The sequence below is a fragment of the Varanus komodoensis genome, unplaced genomic scaffold, assembly GCF_004798865.1.
Source record: "Varanus komodoensis strain SLA01 unplaced genomic scaffold, ASM479886v1 scaffold26, whole genome shotgun sequence".
NCBI classification, from domain to species: domain Eukaryota; kingdom Metazoa; phylum Chordata; class Lepidosauria; order Squamata; family Varanidae; genus Varanus; species Varanus komodoensis.
The window spans coordinates 1,937,095-1,957,097 of NW_025335684.1; positions in this window are offsets into that span (position 1 = coordinate 1,937,095).

Here is a 20,003-nt window from a genome sequence, read left to right on the forward strand (position 1 = left end):
TCACCGTTTCCTGCCTTCTACAGCGTGCCACGCCGGCTCAGTCCGAGAGCCATCCGTGGTGCCTGGCCGTCTGGATTCCTGGACCCCTGCCCCAAACCTTTGACTCTTCGAAATCACTTAGCGGAGAGAGAGAGAGAGATTATCCCCTGCTTTGGGATTTCTGGATCCTATAATCTGGTTACAATCCACAGCATCTTTCCTTCTGGTGTTTGTTCTCGCTGCCTCGCAGGCTGTGGCCTGGATGCTCTTCAAAACCGCCTCCCCCTCCCCTCCCCTCCCCTCCCCTCCCGACATCCCTCAGCCGGCACATACTCTGCAACTGGCACAGCACCATCTGGAAACTGTCTGTTCTCAACAGCAGACACCGATTGGGAGAGCAGCGAGGAGCTGCAGAGATAAAACCGTCCTGGGTTTTGCAGCTCTCTGCCGCTCCGGGGGCTGGGGGCGCCCCCGGTTTTGCGTTTTCGGCAGGAGCTGCTGACGATGCGCAGGTTCTGCACCGGGGCACGCGGGGCGGGCGGCTGGGACGAGGATGGGGCTTTGCCGTGCTTCCTGGCTGAGGAGGGCTGCCATGCGTGGAGATCCGAGGCCAGGCTCGCTTCCGGTGTTCCCCCAGGGCCCCCACTGAAACGATGCTTTCACCAGCAGGCTGCCTTTATGCAGCACCTGCATTCCAAGGCCTGGTCCTGGTTCATCTCTCGCCTACCTCATCTCCTGTGTTCTGTCAGGACCTGTGCAAGCAGCGGAGAGCAACTTGTACGCGAGCTTGCATACATACACCACCCCCAGAGTGATTCTGTGCACACTCGATCGCGTGATGAACTTGTGTCTTAGTGCTGCAAAAGGACCATTTCTACTTTCCCCACCGGCCTCCCAAATATTCTTCGGCCTCCCTCACGCCTAATGCCGCGCTAGCCCTTTGATCTGCTCAACTCGGAGGGTTCCGGGTGAGTTTGGAAAGTTCAAGGGGGAATCGCTTTTGAGGGGCTTGGGTTTCGGACCCTCACTCTGCCGCTGGCATTTGGTGCCCCCACAATCCTTTCTATGGTTCTTGAGCCTTCTCTCCCCATCTCTGCACGTTGGGCATTTGGCTTTTGCACAGGAAAGTGGGATGTGCGTGATTCAGAGAAACTGGTAAAATATTGCTTATTTTGCATAGATATGCATGCATGAGCTGGGGAAGAGCCTCTCTTGCAGTCATGTGCCAAAGCCCACAGCAGTTTGTGCTGCCGCCAAGAAAGCGGTGCTTCCTGTCCCCCTCAAGAGGAAAAAAGGACCACGGACCGGATCAGAACCCGAACAGTCGCTCACTCGCTTTGCTCAAGATTGCGGGCTGGCTGTGAGTTCCAAGCACTCACCAGAAAAGACGCGACCCGCATGCATAACCATCTGGAACGACACGTGAGTCCGTCGTCCAGAGCGCATGTCCTGGAGCAGACGGCAAAGGGCAATTGTGCGTTCTCTTGCAAAGCGCCACTCGGCCTGTGTGCAGAGAAACGCGTTGCTGAGCGTCCTTTCAACAACGCGTGCACGGCGATCAAGCCCAGTCACGGCGAGCATGCACGGCTCGGCTCGAGGAAGATTCCCTGCCAAGGCCTGCAGCCCCGTCCTTCTCAGCAGAGCTCACTAGTGTGCCTTCAGCTCTCGGGTGCAGCATCGAAACAGCCCCCAACACACACGCGGCAAGAAGAGCAGCGCATCTCCTCATGGGCAAAAGCCACCTCTCTTTGGGAAAGCAGGGCAACCCTTTCCTATTTTGGTTGCTGTGCTTTGCTGCTGGTGGCGTATTTCTGAAGCCCGGGAAGGCGTGAAAATTGGCGACGGCCCGACATGGAGGCCACCCACACCTTTGTCTGCCTGGCTTAAAGAGAATCGCATTTCTGTCTCGATTAGTCCCAGATTGCTTTCCTTCCCTGCCGCGTGTCCTATGGAGAGCATTCGTATTTCCGTGCCTTGTGCTCTTTCATTTATTTATATAGGAGAGGGAGCGAGGGAGGGAGCGAGGAAGAAAGGAAGGACGGACGGAAGAGCAAAAAGAGAGCAGAGTGGCACGTTTGTAACGGCAAAAGCTTTCTGATGACGCGGGTGCCGCCACGACAAATCTGTTTGTCTTTAAGGTGCGACAGTGATCGCGGTTGCTTCAGCACAGCAGCAGACTCGAACCAGGCTGCCTCTGGAATCATTCACAGAAGGGCAGCGAAAATGGATTGGATAATCGAAGCCTTCCCTTCTCCCCTGGGTCTTTTCCTTCTCCCCGTCCGTCTCTCAAAGCCCCCCCGCCCGAAGGAGCAACGAATGCGTCTTAACACGGCTCCCGTGCTGCCACTGGATTTCCCGAAGCGCACCAGCACCTGGAACGTGGTTAAGGCATAGATCTCGCTGAAAAGACAGTTCAATTAAAATGCAGCCAAGCCCCCGTGCTCCAGTGACCCGGCGCATGAATCGCGGCAAAGCTTCCCCACCCCGTCTGCTCCCCCCACCCCCCCAGCCGGGCGGTTCTTGTCCCAAGCAAGTTGCCGAAGGAGGGAGGCGTGTGATGGGGAGGTGAGGAACAAAGGCCAGGCGATCGAAGGCAGGGGCGGCCTGTGCACAAGGCCGCAAAGCCATGCGCGGCGGGGGTTCGAGCGGCCCTCGCCTCCTGAGGAAATAACGTGGCACTCGCAGGGGCGGGCCCGGAGCAAAACCTCTTGGCTTTTGCCAGTGATTGTGACGGCTCTTTCAGTGGTCTGCAAGGAATGGCGGAATGGAGGAAGGACAGGGGGTCAAAGGGGTGTGCACATCAGCCCCGCAAGAATGACCAGCACAGAGTACATCCACCCTTGAACTTTCCAAACACACCAAGAACCCTCCAAGTTGGGCAAGAAGATGTGTGGGGAGAGTATAAATGCCTGGATCGGTTCTTTCCCAACACACACTCGCCAAAGACACAAGAAAACAGCCTGAAGACGCAAGGAAATAGGTATTTTTGCTTCAGGTGCCAACCTCCGTGGCGCAGCTCTCACAAGTCCAACAAAAGCCTTCCGGCAATTGCGCCCCATGCGCTGGAAATGTGCATGGAAGGTAAACCATATAAGCCAATACCTGAGCCACGGAAAGCAGTTCTGAAGGCATGCCTTCTACCCACGGCAGTCAAGAGTCAACCGAACGAGCCAGGCATCCTTCTGCACTGTGTCAAGAGAGGAGGCGGCATCTTTTCTGGGTAAAGTGCACGTTAAACCTTCGAATGAGATCCGGTGTAAATACGGGATCAAAGCCTGGCGTCTGGGGTCTATCCCATGTGCCACGGAGTACATTCACTGGCTATGAAGGTGGCGTCCACTGAGCAGGGAGAAAGAATCCACCGGTTGCTGACCAACTGGCAAATCTGGAGCCAGGCTGTGCAGGACACGAACTCTGCTGCTCCGGAGCCGGCGTGGGGAGCCCGGCTCTGCTTCCAGGGGCTGCGGCGTGCCGCCCGGCGTCCTTGTTTCCTGCCGCAGGGGTTCTGGAGCCGAGAGGACGTGAGAAGATCCGGGAGGACTGGAGGGCCGCGGAAAGAACAAGGTGGGATGTGATTGCTGCTTCTGGGCTGGCTCAAGCAAACCAGAGCCGACTTTCCGTTCTCCTGCAACTCGTCCAGCGATAACCGCAGCCCCCACGCTGGCGCCTCCGCCGCAGCCCGGCCGCGGCTGCCTCCGTTGCCTTGGAGATCGCCTCTGGCCACTGGCTTGGAAGACCTGGCTGGGGAGCGTGCGCGCATGAGAGGGAGAGGGGCCACGCCGCGCCCAGGTGAGGGCCTTCGCTCCTCCGCAGCGCCTCCCAGCTCCTGATGGCCGAGGCGAGGGCCAAGCTGCAAGGAAGCAGCACCTTGCGGCACCATCACCCGCCGGCTCTTCCGGGTCTGTGCCCAAGCCGGGGAAAGCTGCTCTGCAGCACTTTGCCCTTTGTGGAGGGCTAAAAACGAGCCGAGCCGAGCCGAAGCAAGCCGAGTTGAACCCAAACTGAGCCGAGCCGAGCCGAGCCAAACCGAACCTCCAGAGGGGGATCCCGTAAGAGGATTTCCCCCCATTCTGGACTCTTCCGTGGAAAGGGCCACGCTTGACCCGGGACAACCAGTATGACTTGCTGATGTGCAGCCCCCGCAAGACCCTGCTGAGGCCCGAGTCTGGGCTTCCGCTCCCCCGCAGGAATTAGCACCCCCTGTGCAATGCTCCCGCCGGTCTCTTTTGCCATGCACCGCACATGCTTCACACGGAGGGTCACCACCAGGCCCCGAGGATGTCTCTGACCCCAACCCAGATGCTCGGTCCTCCAGCACTGGCTTGGCAGCACTGACCGGCAGCCGAGCCGAGCCGAGCCGGGATTCTGGGCAGCATCCTTTCCAGCCCTTCCTGCAGCTGCTGCTGGGGAATGAACCTGCGACCTTCTGCATGCCAAGCCGGCGCTGTCCCACTGAGCCACCGGCCCTTCCTGGCATTCCCAGTCACAGATCCCGTCCCTGAAGCATTTCCTTCCCCTTTTCAGGAGACTGAGTCGGGGTGGCCAGGGAAGGGGGTGGCCTCTGCCACCCCGAAGCTGCAGAATGGGACAAAGGCTGTTTCTGGCAACCCAAGGAGAGGAGGACTGCTGCTGGGGGTGTGGGGTGTGGGTGACGCACGGGTCCACGTTTGGATACGCAACAGCAGACACTCGATGTGGCCTTCAGGCCCAGGAGCGCTCTGCCCCGTGATCCATGCGATGGGCACTGTGCTCTTAGGAAGGCTCCCAAACCTCAGCATCTCTCCATTCCTTCCCCCTCCCACCGCCCGGGCTTCCGAGGTGCGGCTGAGACCTTAGGGGCCTTCCATCGTGCTATTTCGCTCGCCCCGCAGCGGTTCGCGGCACATGCCCCGTCTCCCACGGCAGTGCTCAGTTCCACTGGATCCTGGAGGTTGAGAAAATGCCACCGGAAAGGAGACATGTTTGGATGACGCCCACAATTGTGCCGAGCGGCTTTTTGGTGGCGCGCGGGTGAAAGAGCACAAAGGATCTCGATGCGACAGCACCCACAGCAGTGCCCAAACCGTGGTGTTTTGTCAATGCATGTGGAGGGATCCCTAAAGCAGCGAGACGGTGGAAAAATGAGCACAGGAAGCTGTGGCAGTCCAATCCCTCACTGCCTGAAATACTTTTAGGAATTCTCCTCAATCAACCGGAGTTCGGGAAGAGGTGAATGCCAGGCACAAGAACAGCCTTGAACAGGGGTGGGTGACAGAGGCCAGAGGGCTGCATCTGCCCCCTGGGTGCCTTCGGGGCCCCTCGGCTCCGTTCTACTCCTGTGCAAAGTGGCTCCGTTTCCTAGCGCTGTGCTAGGAACCTTTTGCTGCAAATTTCTGTTCCCAAAGGAAGCCTTCTCCCTGCTGCTGTGCCGAGGGATTTCAGTGATGTATCTGGCCATGCTGGCAGGAGCGCAACAGTCCCGGTGAGACAAGCGGGGAGACAGAGCCCCCCAAAACCTGGAAGTTGCCACCCTGAATGAGAGGCGGAAACGAGGGGAACAGGAATTCACGCTTTCGCCTTTTGGCGCTGGTCGATATCCAGGCGATCCCGTCCTATGGCTTGCCCCGCCAATCTGTGGCCGGGCAAATGTCCGTGTGGCCCCCCCCTCCACACCGCCCCCTGCTGGTTTTCTTCTCCAGCCTTTGCTTCTGCTGTGGCTGGAAGGAGTTGGTTTTGCCCTCCTTCTGGTGCAGACTGCTTCCACTCAACGGTTTAGCACAGCCTTCCCAGCTGGCGCGCTCCCGACACTCAGGGCCACACCTGCCAGGATTCCTGGCCATCGGCTGTGCTAGCCGAGGCTCATGGGAGCCGAAGTCCCAAGCATCTGGCGGCGCTCATGGCACCGCCGCGGCTCCGAGCTTAACGCTTGCTCTCTCCAGAGCGCAAGGCAGTCTGCCTCGAGCCGATTTGCGGATGCAAGCCCCTTCCACCCCTCCTTCCGAGTTTTTCTCGTGCTGGCTCTGTCTTGCAAGGCGTCTCCTCTGCTCCCAGAGATGCCGAGAAATTTCTGGCCCATCTCCCTCCCACATTCAGAGCGGAAATCGATCCCTCTGCTCTCTTGTGCGGCCTGCAGACAGACACACAGACAAAAGCCACGGTGCGTGTGTGTGTTGCTTACTTACTGCCGAGAGTCAGGTGATCCCCGCGAGCCCATCCTGTTGGTTTACGCGGCATTCCACAGCTTGGCTGGAAAACTCATTCAAATAACCCGGAGTTGGGGGAATGTGAGAAACTTTCCTCCATTCCTCAGGCAAGTTCTGAGGCCTGCCAGAATTCCCGTCTGGACTCCAAAGCGGTGTTTTTGTCCAGGGAGTCTTGTCGAAGGGAAAAGAAACGGGTTTCGAGCCAGAGAGCTGTTTGGTAGCCCGGAAAATGCTTTGCTCCAGCTTCTGTCTGCTGGCGCAGGCACCGGAGCGCGGAAGGAGAGGCAGCTGAAAAATCCAGCAGGCATGCTGCTCGAAGGGAAGACAGAAAGCACGTGGCTTTGAAATGCTGGGGAGAGCCAAGCCCGGCTGGGCTCTCGGCCGGGGGACGCTGCTGGGAGGGCAGGGCGCGCTCGCTGCTCTCCAGGTAAAGGGGCACGCGGCGTTTGCCTGCCTTGCAGCCTTGGCTAGGAAATCCTGAGCTTTTAGCAGCTTGCCATGGGGAATTGCCGAAGCGGTTGAGCTGGTGTTCGAATCGTGGATTATGGCACCTCCCAGCTCGCCTTCTGATATTCCAGCGCTTGAAGATGATTTATAGCACAGTTACGGATGGAATAACCTCGGGATCTGGGAAGCCCAAAATAGGCACTTCCCCAGTTCGAACAGTTTGCTTCCTTTTGAGCTGAGTGCTGAGTTCGCCAGGCTCGGTGCTGGCTGGAAATGGGCTCTGGCTGCAGCCACCGGGCCCCTTCTTTGTTCGCCCCCCAAGCCAAGCCTGATCAGGCCAAACAGCCCACCCTTGCAAAGGGGAGGGGGCAACTGGCACTGGAGGGGACACGGAAGGAATGGAAGAGTCACCCCCTCATTTATTGCAGTTTTAATCCAGCCAGCGACTAGCACTCTCCGGGTAAAGAACAAAATGCAATATCCTTACAGGGATATGATACTCAGGGGGGAATTTTTGGTTGCCTCTGCTTCCTGATTCAACTGGAAGTCAGGGGAATCCTGAGCCACACGGTTTCTGGGTGCCGTTTCCTCCCGTGGGGCATGGAGGGGCAAGCCTGTTCCTTCAGGTCGCCAGTGGCTCTCCGGAGCGTGGACTAGTTCTAGATTGGTCCTGACCGGGCCTGGATGTTTGGGCAACCATCTGTTTAGGCTTTGCCTAGGAACGGAATGCGGTTCTGCCAAAAGCAACGCAATGAGCTTGGTCAGGGACAAGTGCCAAGTCCTCCACCTACGAAAAGGCAGCCAAATGCATTGACTCAAGACGGGGAAGATGTGGCTCAACAGAACTGAAAGAGAAAGAGACCTCGGAGTAATTGGGAACAACAGGCTGAACATGAGCCAACGCTGCGATGCAGCTGCAAAAGGGGAAAATGCTATTTTGGGATGCATTAATAGTACTACTTCCAAATCACGAGAAGCAGTAGTTCCTCTGTTCTCCTAACTAGTCAGACCCCACCTGGAATCCTGTGTCCAGTTCTGGGCACCAAGACTGAAGGAAGAGGCAGGTAGATTAGAAAGGGTCCAGCGGAGGGCAGCAAAAATGACCCAGGGTTTGGAAACTCTGCCCTGTGAGGAGAGAATGAGAGAACCGGGCATGTTCAGCCTTGAGAAGAGAAGACTGAGGGGGGACATGGTATCCCCCTGTACGGACCTCCAAGGCTGCCACAAAGAGGAAGGCCAAGGTCTCTTCTTGCTAATGCCGGAGCGCAGGACACGGAATAGTCAGTTCAAGCTGCAACAACCCAGATTCAGGCTGGACATCAGGAAAAGCGTCCTCACTGCAACACGGCGGTGGGACCAGCTGCCTGGAGAGGCGGGGGGCTCCCTCACACTGGAGGCATTCAGAAAGAAACTGGGCAGCCACCTGAGTGGGATGGTGTGACGTGGGGTCCTGCAACAGCAGGGGGCTGGACCTGACGGCCTTCTGGCCCCTTCCAGCTCTACCCTTCCATGATTCGATGAACGTCACACGGAAGAGGGACAGCTCTCTCCTTTCCTCTTCGGCCAGCCCACTTCCTTCTGTGCCGGCTGCAGCGGAAGGGGCCCACCTTCGCGACTGACCCTCCTCCCGTGCCCTCTCCGAGTTGCCTGCCCTTCTGGCAGGAAATGAAGGTGGCTAGCGAAAGCAAGAAGTCGGGGGGGAGGCAGGCCAGTCGGGGGGCTTTTTTCCACGGCAGGGGCAGGAGCCATGGCGGGTTGATCATGTGTCCGCCTCGCTTTGGGGAGCAGAGTCGGCTGGTGCCTTCCGAGCGGACCTGCGGGTGAACAGAGCTCAAAGGCGCTCCTGTCTCTTCCATCCCTGGAAGTGAGCCAACCTGGGGGGCAGGCGTGCCAGAAAAGTGCCCAGAGAAAGGCCTGGCGGTGGAGCCTTGGGGCGTCTTTCTTTTTTAAGCCTGCCGGCACCACACCTCGTTTCCCCCAAGCAGGAGCAGGGCAGGCGAGCGAGAATTTGGAGAGGGGAAGTGCCATTTCGGAGAGTCAAATGTGGAAGGTCACCCGACGCAGGAGAACAGTCCCAGCTGTCCCCAGGCCAGTGGTCTCCAGATGGGTTGCATCGCAGCTGCCATCATGCTGGCTGGGGATGATGGGATTTGCAGTCCAACCCACCTGGAGGCCACCCGCTAAGCGAAGGCAGCAGCTGAAGGACCAGGGCTGGAAGAAGCACGTTTTGTGAAATTCACTGCCACGAGAGGGCGGCCAGGCGGGATGGCCTTACGAAGCCCATTGGGCCAGTTGAATGGCAGAGAAAGGCCCAGCCATGGCAGTTAGCTGGGCTTGCCCAGCAGAACCTCCCTGTTCAGAGGAACTGTACCTGCAAGGGTTCCCCTTGGCCTGAAGTTTGCTCGCAGCTTGCATGCCATCAGCTCTGGGATTAAATCCCAGAAGCAGCTGATCCAGCCGGAAAGGACCAGGGAGCAGGCCTCACGGGCTGCAGCTCTGGAGGTCACGTCAGACCATACCTGGCTAAAGGGGCAAACCGTCTGACCGCACCTTCCCAGGTCGCCCGGGTGGAATTTGGAGCTTCCTTCGCCAATCCACCAATCGGACAGAAAAACAGCTTTCCGTCTTGCACCGAAAACATCCACGCATGACACATTCCTGGAAAAACCATGCCCTGCGCCTCCGTCACGAAAATGCTTTTATGTGCAGATGTGTGCGAACAAGTGCAAGCGGAAGGCCAGGAGGGGGGAAGGGGGACCAACATCCTTCCTTTGCTCATGTTCCACAACTGCGTTCCATGGGATGCCTGGCTGGAGGTGGTGGGGGGGGGGGGGATGCAGCAGGGTCCACCTTGCCGTCCCATGTGGCTCCCCCCACCCCCAAGAACATGAGCTCGTCAGCACATCAGCCACGGCGCTGCTTCACTGCAAGTTCGTGGAGTTTACAGAAAACCTCTCTGGCAGGTTGCCACACCGCAAACGGCTTCATATAATTTTATTATTAAGAGCAGGGGAAAGGGGAGGGGAAGGCAGGAAAGGCTGGAAGTGAGGGGGGTGTCTGAGTGTAGATTAGCAGGCAAGAGAAGGCTGAAAAGCCAGAAAATGGCTTCGGCGCTCACTCGGCTGGCACCGGACACAAACAAAGCGGGAATCTTTCCTTCTGGAGGCCGGGTGGCTTAGCTAATTGCGTGTTCAGACTGCCGCTTGCTGTCGCTGGGCTGAGCCGGGCTGGCTCCTCTGGTTGAAAGCCCAGACACAGCAAGATACCTGCCTGATTCGGGCCACAGGTACAGGCAGAGGAAGTGCCTGCACAGCGAGCCCCTGAGCTCTTTGTGGCCCGGCGAGGGGAAGTCCGAGCCCTGGAAAGAGGCGCCAGCAACGCTCTTCTCAGCCCTGCCATCTTCTGTCCTCGTGTCTGACGCCCCGTGATGCACTGGGAGGGTGCCATGGGGCCGTTTCTCCAGGGCCACCGTCGTGGTTCAAGCCAGGCGGACATGACCACGCGGGAGACGAGGAAGGGCCCGTGCGCCTCGCGGCGTCCTCCCCATGAAATCTGCCTCCGCCCGTCAGGAGTCTCACTTCCCTCTTCGTTTCCTCGAACTCACACAGGATGATCCTGCTGGACAGCCGAAGCTCGGTGCATCCTGACTCGCAGCTAGGGGTGTGCGCCCCAGGAATCCCTTTTCCGGGTGGGAATGGGTCACCTCCCCTCGGCTCAGCTCCTGGGACTCTGGCCCGCTTCCTTGCAGCCACGGCGCTGACTCCGTGGTAACCATGCTGCGCATTTGCACGGCGCTCACCAGGAACCGTGCCTTGCACGAGCACTGCACCAGCAGCGTCCCTCTTCCGAGCACGAGCGCTGCAGCTTTTCTTTGTTCTGCACGTGAGGCGGAGAGGGGATGCCTGTTGCGCAACCAGAGTTGTGTGAGCTCGCACAGACTTGACCGTGAGCTAACGAGGGACCGACAACACGGACTCCGCCGCAACACCGCATGCAGCGTCTTCGGGCGGATGGGGAAGAGGTCCAGGAGCAAAATGATTCCCCTAGCAGCCCTCTCAGGAAAGGGGAGGCTGGTAACGTCCGTGGGGGGCAGCTTTTTCCAATCTGGGGCTGGCCAGATGGGTGTGGCTACAAACCCCATCACCCCAAGCCCCGATTTTCATGCTGGCTGGGAGTGATGGGATTTGTAGTCCAGCACGTCCAATGGCAACCATTGGAGAGGAAGGATGATTAGGGAGAAGCCCCACGTTTCGCAAGAGGGTGGTTGCCTCGAGCAAAATGAGGGATGTGAGCGACATGGAATGCCGCGGAATTCCGAATGCCGCGGAATGGAGACATTTCTGAGATGGGGAAGGGTGCGCATCTTCTTTCCAGGCAGTTTCTGGTGGAATAAAGTTGGGTTTCCTCGTCTGTAAGGGAGAAGGTGGTGTGAAATAGGCCAATGGGGAGACCAATCTGCCAGCTTTGCTTTCTTCCTCATTTGATTTTTAAACTCCTCTCATGTTCTCTCACCAGAACAGGCAGAGCTTCGCAAATTTTAGTAAATCTTTACCAACCATGGACTGAAATGCAATTTTCAGCTACCTGGGCTAGCCAGACTTCTAACAGCTAAGCAGTCAAACCCCTGGATAAATCTGTCCATTTCACTGACTCCAACATGTGATATTTAAAAAAAAATCAAGTTCTTTCGCGTCTGAAAGTGAAAATATGCGTGGATTCTGGTGAAGTCTTATGAAAAGCAAACTGAAGCAGCTTTCTCGCCCATCCCTGGGGCTACCCGCTTTTCTAACACACCAGCAACGGGATCAACACAAGAGGGAGGCATAGGAAGAAATTATTTTCACCTGGCCTGGATGCAGCTGCACACACACACACACACACACACGCACGCACGCACGCACGCACGCTCCCTGCCCCCAAGCAAGTGCCTTGAGAGGCCCGGGAAAAGAAAGCGGAAAAGAAAATCCTCAGGGCTCCCTGGAGATCACGTTATGAGCCAGCGGAGCCTCGTTCTTGGGGTCTGTTCCCCCTCTCTCCACTTGGGTCCCTCTGCTAGCTCGGCGTGCCAGGCCGTGGCTGCGGTGCAGAGTGGTTATTTTATTAATCGCCGCAAAGCTCTTCCTTGCCTCGATCCGGGCGCAGCCCGCCGCCCCCACCCACCCATTCTGGAGCTGTGACCTCTCCCCATCAGAATTAATTAGTGCCGGAGGAGGCCTGGAACGGAGGAAGGAGAGAGGGGAGAAGGAACTGGGAAATTATCCCAGAGCCGTAATGAATGCGCCTCGGCCGGGCTCCCGATGCACACACGGGCCTGGGGGAAGGGAAGCGGAGGAGCTGGCGCCCGAGTCCCCCTTCTCCTCCTCTCTTGCACGGGAGGAGATGGCGGTGCTGTGTCTCCGGCCTCCTCATTCATCTTCCCCAGTCGCCCGCTGCACGCTCCCTCGAAGAGCAACGGAGCGCAGCAGCTGTTCCTTGCACACTTCACTTGACCACAGATGATGATAAATGGGGCCTGGGCGGCGCCAAAGTGGTGCGTGCGGGGGGGGGCAGGGGATGCGTCGGGCTGGGGGATCCCTGCCCAGCCCGCCCGGAGCTCGTCCTGCCCCCCGCACGCGGGGTGGCTGTGGGATTCCCCAAGACTCTCCCCAGAGGGCGGCGGCGGCGGTGCGAGGGGGCGAACGGCGGTGCCCTGCGGAGGGGGCAGCTCGGCGCTGTTGGCACAGCGGCCCCCGGGAGCTGGCCACCTGTGCGCACCTGCACGCCGGCTCCAGCGCCTGCCACGCGGGTGATCTCGCACGCGCTCGCTTTTGAGGAAAGAGCCCGTCTTCCACGCACGTCCGTGCAGGAGGGTGGGATACTGCCCTCCCAAGAGGAACGCCGTGACTCAGCCCACGTCCTGGCCAGCCTGTCGGCCTGGAAACCGGAGCAACTGGGAGCCGGCAGATGGCAGAGCGCTGGCGGGTCCTGCCTGCTCAGGCACGGTGGGACGGGAGCAGGGCGGCGGGCTGGCGAAGGGGCAGGGCGCCGCAGAGAGATGGGGAAGGTTTGCCAGCCGGTGAAGCCACTGGGGCAGGGCGAGCCCCTCCCAGGTGCACCCCTCCGAGATGTGGGCACACGCCTGGAGTCTGACCCCCGCTCAACGGAGGATTTCAAGCTCAAGCATAGAAGGTACGCGGTCAGGATGCAACCGAAGGCCAAACACGCCTCCCTCCCGAGCCGGCAACCATGTGCCCCAGCCAGAGCGAGTCCAGAGGAAGCACCCTGGGCCCGCATACGAGGGAGGCACACCGCCCCGCCAGGCGTCCGTCAGGGCAGGCATCCCCCACACCCGTGCGGACGGCCTCCTTGCTTGGCCGTGTGCCGTGGAGCGCCATCGCAAGCGTGCTCAGCGGCCCGGGGAGGACGGCCCGGCCACATGCCAGCCCTCCAGCCCCCGGGGAGGCTGAACGGGTGACTGCGGGGAGGCTCCCGGCCTCCCTGGGCTCCTGCTTGGATCAACAGGTTGCGGGGGAAGTCTCACAGTCCAGTTTGTTTGTAGGTCTGCTGTGGAGACTCTCGGATGGACGGGTCTCACCTGTGTGACCGCCACACTCACAACTCCACACCCTCCTATTCTCACTGAACCTGCAGTTTTCAACAATTTGCACAAAAGTTCACCTTTAAATACATGCCGTCAAATGTATTTTCTTTCCAAACATGCCTCCCTAAAAGTATTTGTTCCCCAAACACCCATTTTTAAATGCATTTGGATGCAACTTCGGAGCAGAGGAAGTGTGAAGATGGGCCGGGGGGTGGGCCGGGGGGAGGCAGGGCCAGCCAGTCCCCAGAAGGCACAAAGAAAGAACTTCGCCAAGTCCCCAGGGATGGGTGTCTGCTCTTTAGCTGCCCACGAGCTACATCTGGCAATGTGGGGCTCGGGTTGTAGCCTGAACCACCCCATAATGTTCTGCTCTCTCTGGTTCTCCCTTTCTTTAGCCACCAACTAGCAACTTTCCCCTTTTATTCCGAAGGAGAAAGAAAAAAGACTTGAACTAGAACAACAACAAAAGGGAAATATTGGCAAAGGTAAGCAGGCCCCATGCAACAAGAGCGCCCAGTCTCTTGTTTTCCTGACGATAATTTTGTTTTCTCTAGTTCTGCACCATTTTGCAAATTTGGCTAAAAGAAATAAAAATCTGCATGAAAATTCACATGCATCTTGCATGCCCTTTTCTTCCTGTGCAGATGCTTCCAAATATTCAAGTGAATTTTCCGAAAGAGGAAGTTTTGCCCACGTTTTCCTTAATAACTGCGTTTTTCTGTGTGCCTTTTTTGTGAGTCGCAAACGGCCTCACAAAATCCTGAAATGGGCCATTTTAATGCACAACTGCAGTCAAGATCGCATGAAGTTGGGTAAAGTCTTGTACATACTCGGAGAGGGTGAACTGGCCCTCATTCCTAGCAAACGCTGCACACTGGGAAGTCAGTGGGATGTACCGGTTTGCCTGGCTGGCCAGGGGAGAAAGGCCGGGGTCCCATTCCCTGCTGGGTGGCGAGGTCTTCAGACCACTTGCTCTTTCTCGGCCGTGCCTACCTCACAGGGCTGACCTGTGGATGCTAGGGAAGGGCTCCCGAGCTGGGAGCAATGCGGACCGGAGACAAACGCGAGCAGAACACGAATTCGGCCAAGTGAGGCTCTCGGCAGCCTCCGCTGCAGCTCGGCTTTTCCGCCTCTGGAGCAAGGGGGAGGCCTTGGCCAGGGGAAGCCGGCCGGCCCATTGTGTCTCAGCGCTCGCTTCCCACAGCCGCGTCACGCCCCCTCCTCTCCACCCTCCGATTATCCTCCCCTGCGCGGTCCCCACGGAGCCCCTCCTCCTCCCGCCTCCCGGCCATTAGCCGCGGCAAATAATGGCCCCTCGGCTCCCGGGCGGAGGGTTGGCTGTCTCGGGAGGAGGTCGGGCAGAGGTTGCCGGAGGGGCAGCCTGGCCCGGTCTCTCCGGGAAGTTCCGGCTTCGCCGCAGCCCACCCTGCCTGAGATCCCCTTCCCGGGGCTGCCTTGTGGGGCGGAGGTGGGGAGGGAGTTAAAGGACAATCTCTTGACGGGGAATTTTGCTGACAAAATTATCGCTAGCCGGAGGAAGGTCTGGATTCCAGCCCAATGTTCGCGCTGCTGCTGCGATCCCTCTCGGCCCGCCTTCGCCGCCGGTCTCTCCGCGTCCTCCCATCTCCACTCTTCGCCTTTCGGAAAGCGACAAAGGGAAGGATTCAGGAAGGTCAAAGAGGCGAAGGCCACCTCCTCCTGGGGCCTTCAGTTGTCATACGTCTCAGCAGGGATTGAAAGGGGCTGTGCAGGCGGGGGGGGGGGGGGCAAGCCACTGGGTCGCTGGCAAGCGGCGAGTGTCTCACAGGAGGGGCTGGATCGGTGCCACACGTGGTCGTGCCATTTCATGCACACGCCGGCCGGTCCAGCCGCACTGCCAAGGGCGCCAAGGGCCCCCACGGGGCCAGTGCTGCAGCCAAATGACAAAGGGCTCACGGAGTGCCTGCTTCGCACACCGGCTCCACACCAAGCCGACTTCGCCTCGCCGCCAACATCAATACGGACCAGCTTGGTGCCCTCCAGGTTTCTGGAGCGGCAAGCACAGCATTCCTGACCACCAGCCCTGATGGGAACTGGATCCCAAACATCCAGAGGGCACCGGGTGGGGAAGGCCCACACGGACGGCGCACTGGTGGCACCCCGGGGGACTCTGGTCCGTGGGGCTGCCACGGGTGGCAAGTCCTGTTTGGGGGCAGCCAGCTCCTTCCGGGTAGTTTGGGTTCTCCCCGGTCTGCTGCAATGAGGGCTTCCATTAAAGACTTGCTTCCTTGTGTGGGATGGTGGAGGACAAGCGGGGGGCCCGTTTCTCATTCCGATGTCGCTCGTGGCTCAACTGGGGGGTTCAGAGAGATGCTTTTAATGCTGTTTCCGGGGCGCACGGTGTTCCATGGAGCTTGCTAGCTGCCCCGGGCTGGGCAGGAGGCAAGGCGAGGGGTAAGCCCAGGAACAAGCAGAGGGGACTGGCCCTTGTCCCAAAAGGGTGGCCAAAGGAGGAATCGGAGGTTGTGTCCGTTTCAACTGTGGGGGAAGCTCCACAACCAACTGCTGGGGGAGAAGACTTCAAAATGCACACGCGGTGGATCGGAATGACTAAAGCAAGTGGGAGGCAGTGGGCAAAGGGCCTACCTTGTACCCAAACTACTTGAAAATGGGGTTGAAGTGCAGCTTTGGTTTGGGCGTGGACTATACCATTCTCTCCCCCACCCCCCCGCTGCCGCCTTTAAAGCATGTTTCTTGAGCTTCACAGGCCTGTGCTCCCCTCCCTCTTGCGAAACGGGTTCAGAGTTGAGCTGGGATCCACTCTTGAAATGCGGAATGTCTCCCCGAGCAACATTTTGGCAGCTCGGACTTCAAGACAGCCGGCAAACCACCTGCGGCTTTGGCATTTCCCTCTCTGCCCCTCCTTGACACCGAGCCCCAAGGGCTCGAGCCGGGATTCGAACCTGAGGCTCAGCCCCGGGTCTGAGCACGAGCGCCATGCCAGCCACTCTCCGATGGATGGATAACTGCACCGCCAGCAGGAGGACCAAGGCGCCAAGAGGTTGGCCGGAGGCAAACCGCAGGTGGCTCGGCCAGGGGCTCACGGAACTGGGAGAGGCGCCGGCTCGCTGGCCGCTTCTCCCAGGTCCTCCTCCAGGAAGGGAAGCCTCCCCCGGCGATGGCTTCTGCTGACGTGCCCGCTCGCCACTTTTCTTGCATTGTCATCCGCCCTGAGGTGTGACGGCAAGAGACGGGAGCATCGGGAGGCAGGAAACGCGGCCGAGGTGACATGCGGGAGAGGCCCCGCGGGAGAGGCGGGCACGCGAAGGCAGGGGTGTCTGGTGCGGGACCTGCTCCGGCTCTGTGGGCCGGGTCTTCTGGCCCTTCTCAGCTGCTTACACCGAGGCAGCCTCCTCCGGCCCCCGTCAAGCTGCAGACGTTTGCAACAACAGCTCCCATTAGCCCCGGCCACTGGGAGGCTGCTTGGCGAGGCGGCCCATGAGCTGCTCCTCCCAATTATCTCCGAATAAAATGCAACGGAGCAAAAGTGCTAAGGAGGGAGGGCGACGCACACAAGAGACGGCGCAGGGCATTCTAGAAAAGCCCCACGCACAGGAGTGTCTTCAGGACCCACTGGGAAATGGGGGGGAAGGTCGGCGATGGAGCTCCCTTGGGGGGGGTGCCGCCTAGCAGGGCTTCCTCGCCACAGGAGCGGGTGACGGGGCCTCCGAGAGAGATCCTGCGCCTGGGGGCATTCCTGCGCACTCTTCACACAACATGGGGAAGGCCAGAGCAAGGACTGCAACCAAGACCCCTGAAAACATCGCGCTCCTAACTTGGAAGAACCTCGTGCACACCTCCACATCCCAGCACGTTCTCTTCCCAGAAGGACAGAAGCATCTTTGTTCATTTAAAAGCGGGCGAGAGAGACAGTTCTCAGCCGGCCCAGCCGGCCCTGTGCGGAGCAAACCTTGTGCATTTGGAGTGGGCTCCTCTCCCCTTGCCGCTCCCAGGGAGGCCCCCTCCCCAAGCCGGCCTCCCCCGCCGTGGCTCGCCTGACCTTTCCCGTCTGCCCGGCCTCCCCGGGCAGTGACGCTTCCCTGCGTCGACCAGACCGTGCCTCGCTTCCCGTCCGGATTGGCTCTCGCCTCACTTCCTGCTCGCGTGCTTTCCGCCTTCTCGGCTTCTCGACATGCCTGCCCCCATGCCGAGTCCCGAGGGCCCGATCCTGCAGGATCTGCCTCGTTTGCAGGGATCACTCTTCGCACAGGGGCCCCTTTAATAATATCCACCCGTATCCGTATTCACCACACTTCATTTCCCTCCCGGCCTTCTTCCTTTTGGGAGGGAATCACGTGCCTTCCAAGGTTCTCCTCTCCATCGCATCCTCCCAGCAGGTTGGGCTAAGAGCCCACGCCGGGCCCAGAGTCCCCCAGAGATCTTCGTGGCGACCAAATCCTGGCAGGGCTCAGCCCACATTCCTAACCAGGACGCCACACTGGCTCCCTGTTTCCGTGGCTCTGTGTCACGCTCTCCTCTGTGAAGTCTGAAACAAATCCTCTCTCGCACACTGACCCAAAGGGCCTGCGGTCAGGCTTCCCTTCCGCTGGACCGATGGATCTGTCCTTTGAATCGGCACTCATTGCCTTGGCCAAACGGCTCAGCCTGGCTTTGGGCCTAGACGAGCCCCCTCCCCCAGCTCGAGTAGGACATTGTCTGGGAATGTCTGCTAACGCACTTGACCAGGTGACAAAACGGGGGTGTTTCCATGGTTGCCCAAACAGGGGTACCCTCCAAACCCATCCCTCCTTGCAAGAAATTGGCACAAACCTTGGTCCAAAGCAGGCACAAAGGTACCCAAGACCTGCTCAGGACATTTCTTCCACTCCCTTGGCCCAGTTACCCAGGATGGGCTGCCGAGACCCCCAGAGTACCGCTGTCTCTTGTTAAATGCTGCATTTCACTCAAGGCAGGGAGAGCTTTGCTCTTATGCAAATGCTCAGAAGCTGCTCCCCTCCCGTTCCTGAGCCAAGTCAGCAAAGTAGGGTTTGAAATGGCCTTTTCCTGGCACTGCTGTAATCAGGGCCACTAGAATTGCTTTGCTGAAACCGCACAAACAGAAGTGTGTCCCTTTTCGCTTTGCTGCCCCAGTGCCTAGAACTTGCTCTCACTAAGAACGAGGGAGAACTTGGTCTGGTTCACGTGTTTATGCAGCCTTCCCTAATTCTGCATTTTCACGCCCTGGGATGAATGGAATTTGCTTATTCTTTGCAAACAGCTTTCTCTGAATTTTGCAGTTTTCCAGTTTAAAAAAATGCATAGGAGGATGCATACATGAAGGGAAGGTCACCGAAAAATGCAATCACACAAAAATACACAATGCGTTCTGTTAGGAAAACTGCTTGCCAGAACGAGTTGCGAAAATGTATGTGTGAAACCGACGCAGAAATTTTTAAAACACCTCCAAGTTCTGCACCAACTGGAGACGAGGTTGGAAAAATTCTCAAGGTTTGGGATGAACCGAACTTGGGATTGGAAAACGAGACGTGGAGTGAAGGAGAAGCGTCCACCCTTAATTCTCATATCCTCTGAAGAGCTGCTGAGGCAGCACCGTGGGAGCTCAGACAGGAGCCAGAGCGGCAAAGTCACAGGCCGATCTCAAGGTGAAGAGAGGAAAATCGAAAACGAGGCTCAATAGCTGGATGTGTCCCCTTTCCGAGGACCTTTCACCGCACAACGCTGAGCCACAGGTTCGCGCATCGTGAGGGTGGCTCAGCCACAAATCCACCCGGGCTTCCACAAAAGTTGAGCCGAGGTTCTCCAAGGTGCTTCGGTTCCACCAAATGTTCTACCCTCCGCAAAGGTTCTTTCACCAGGACGACTTGGGGCTAGAACTGGGGAGTGGCCCCCCGAAAGGACCCCAGGCAGGCCGGCACTCGCTTTGCCCCTTCACCACGGCTTTGCAGGGGCCCAGCAGGACCTCCAGGGGTGGGTCCGGGGCGGTGGTGGCCATGCCCACCCAGAGCCCTCCCTGGGGCATCCCGATGCCATGAGGGTCAGGGATGCCGATGCTGCCAAGCATCCCCGGAAGCCGGAACAAGCCAATGGACCTGGATGCTTCTGCCACGTAATTCCCATGGGGACATCTACCACTCCCAAATGGATGACGTTGCATGACTGTGGCCTGCGTTTCTCTGCCCCCACCCCCAGTGCCGGTGTGAGGTTATGGGGGGGCTCTTGGGGAAGGCGCCGCCTGAGGCTACCTTGGTCCTCCTCTTCAGTCGGAACGCGCCGCCTGCTTGCCAAGGAGGCCCTGGTGAGTCAGGAGGGACGGCAAAGGTTGCGTTGTGTTGTGTTGTCTTGATAGCCATCACCAATTTGCTGGCTCAGCCCCTTTGCGCTGGGCAAACACACGGGCAGCTCCGAAGGAGGAAAGCAATAGGCAGCCCCCCCCACCCCCCGTGGCTAGGGACGTATTTGGGATCTGCTTCATTCTGAGCCAAGTTTACCCACTTCCTGGAGCCAGGCCAGGATCCAAATGCAGGGGGGGGGGCAAGCCCTCCCTGCACCTGGAGCTCTCCGCCTGCAGTGCAATTCGTCAGACACAAACAGGCCTCCGCCAAATGGCGCACTTTTGAAAGGTGCTCGCAAACCCGCTTTGGTCAGTGGGAGAAAAATGCGCGCCTTTCGGAAAATGGAGGCAATGGTTGTGTTTTCTTTTGGGAGATACATGGACGAGGACACACACTCGGTTTTGCACAAAAAGACAGCGCTCACAGTCGGGTATGGGCATGAAGGGCAGGCACGTCAAGGCGCGATGAGATGCACCTCAGCAA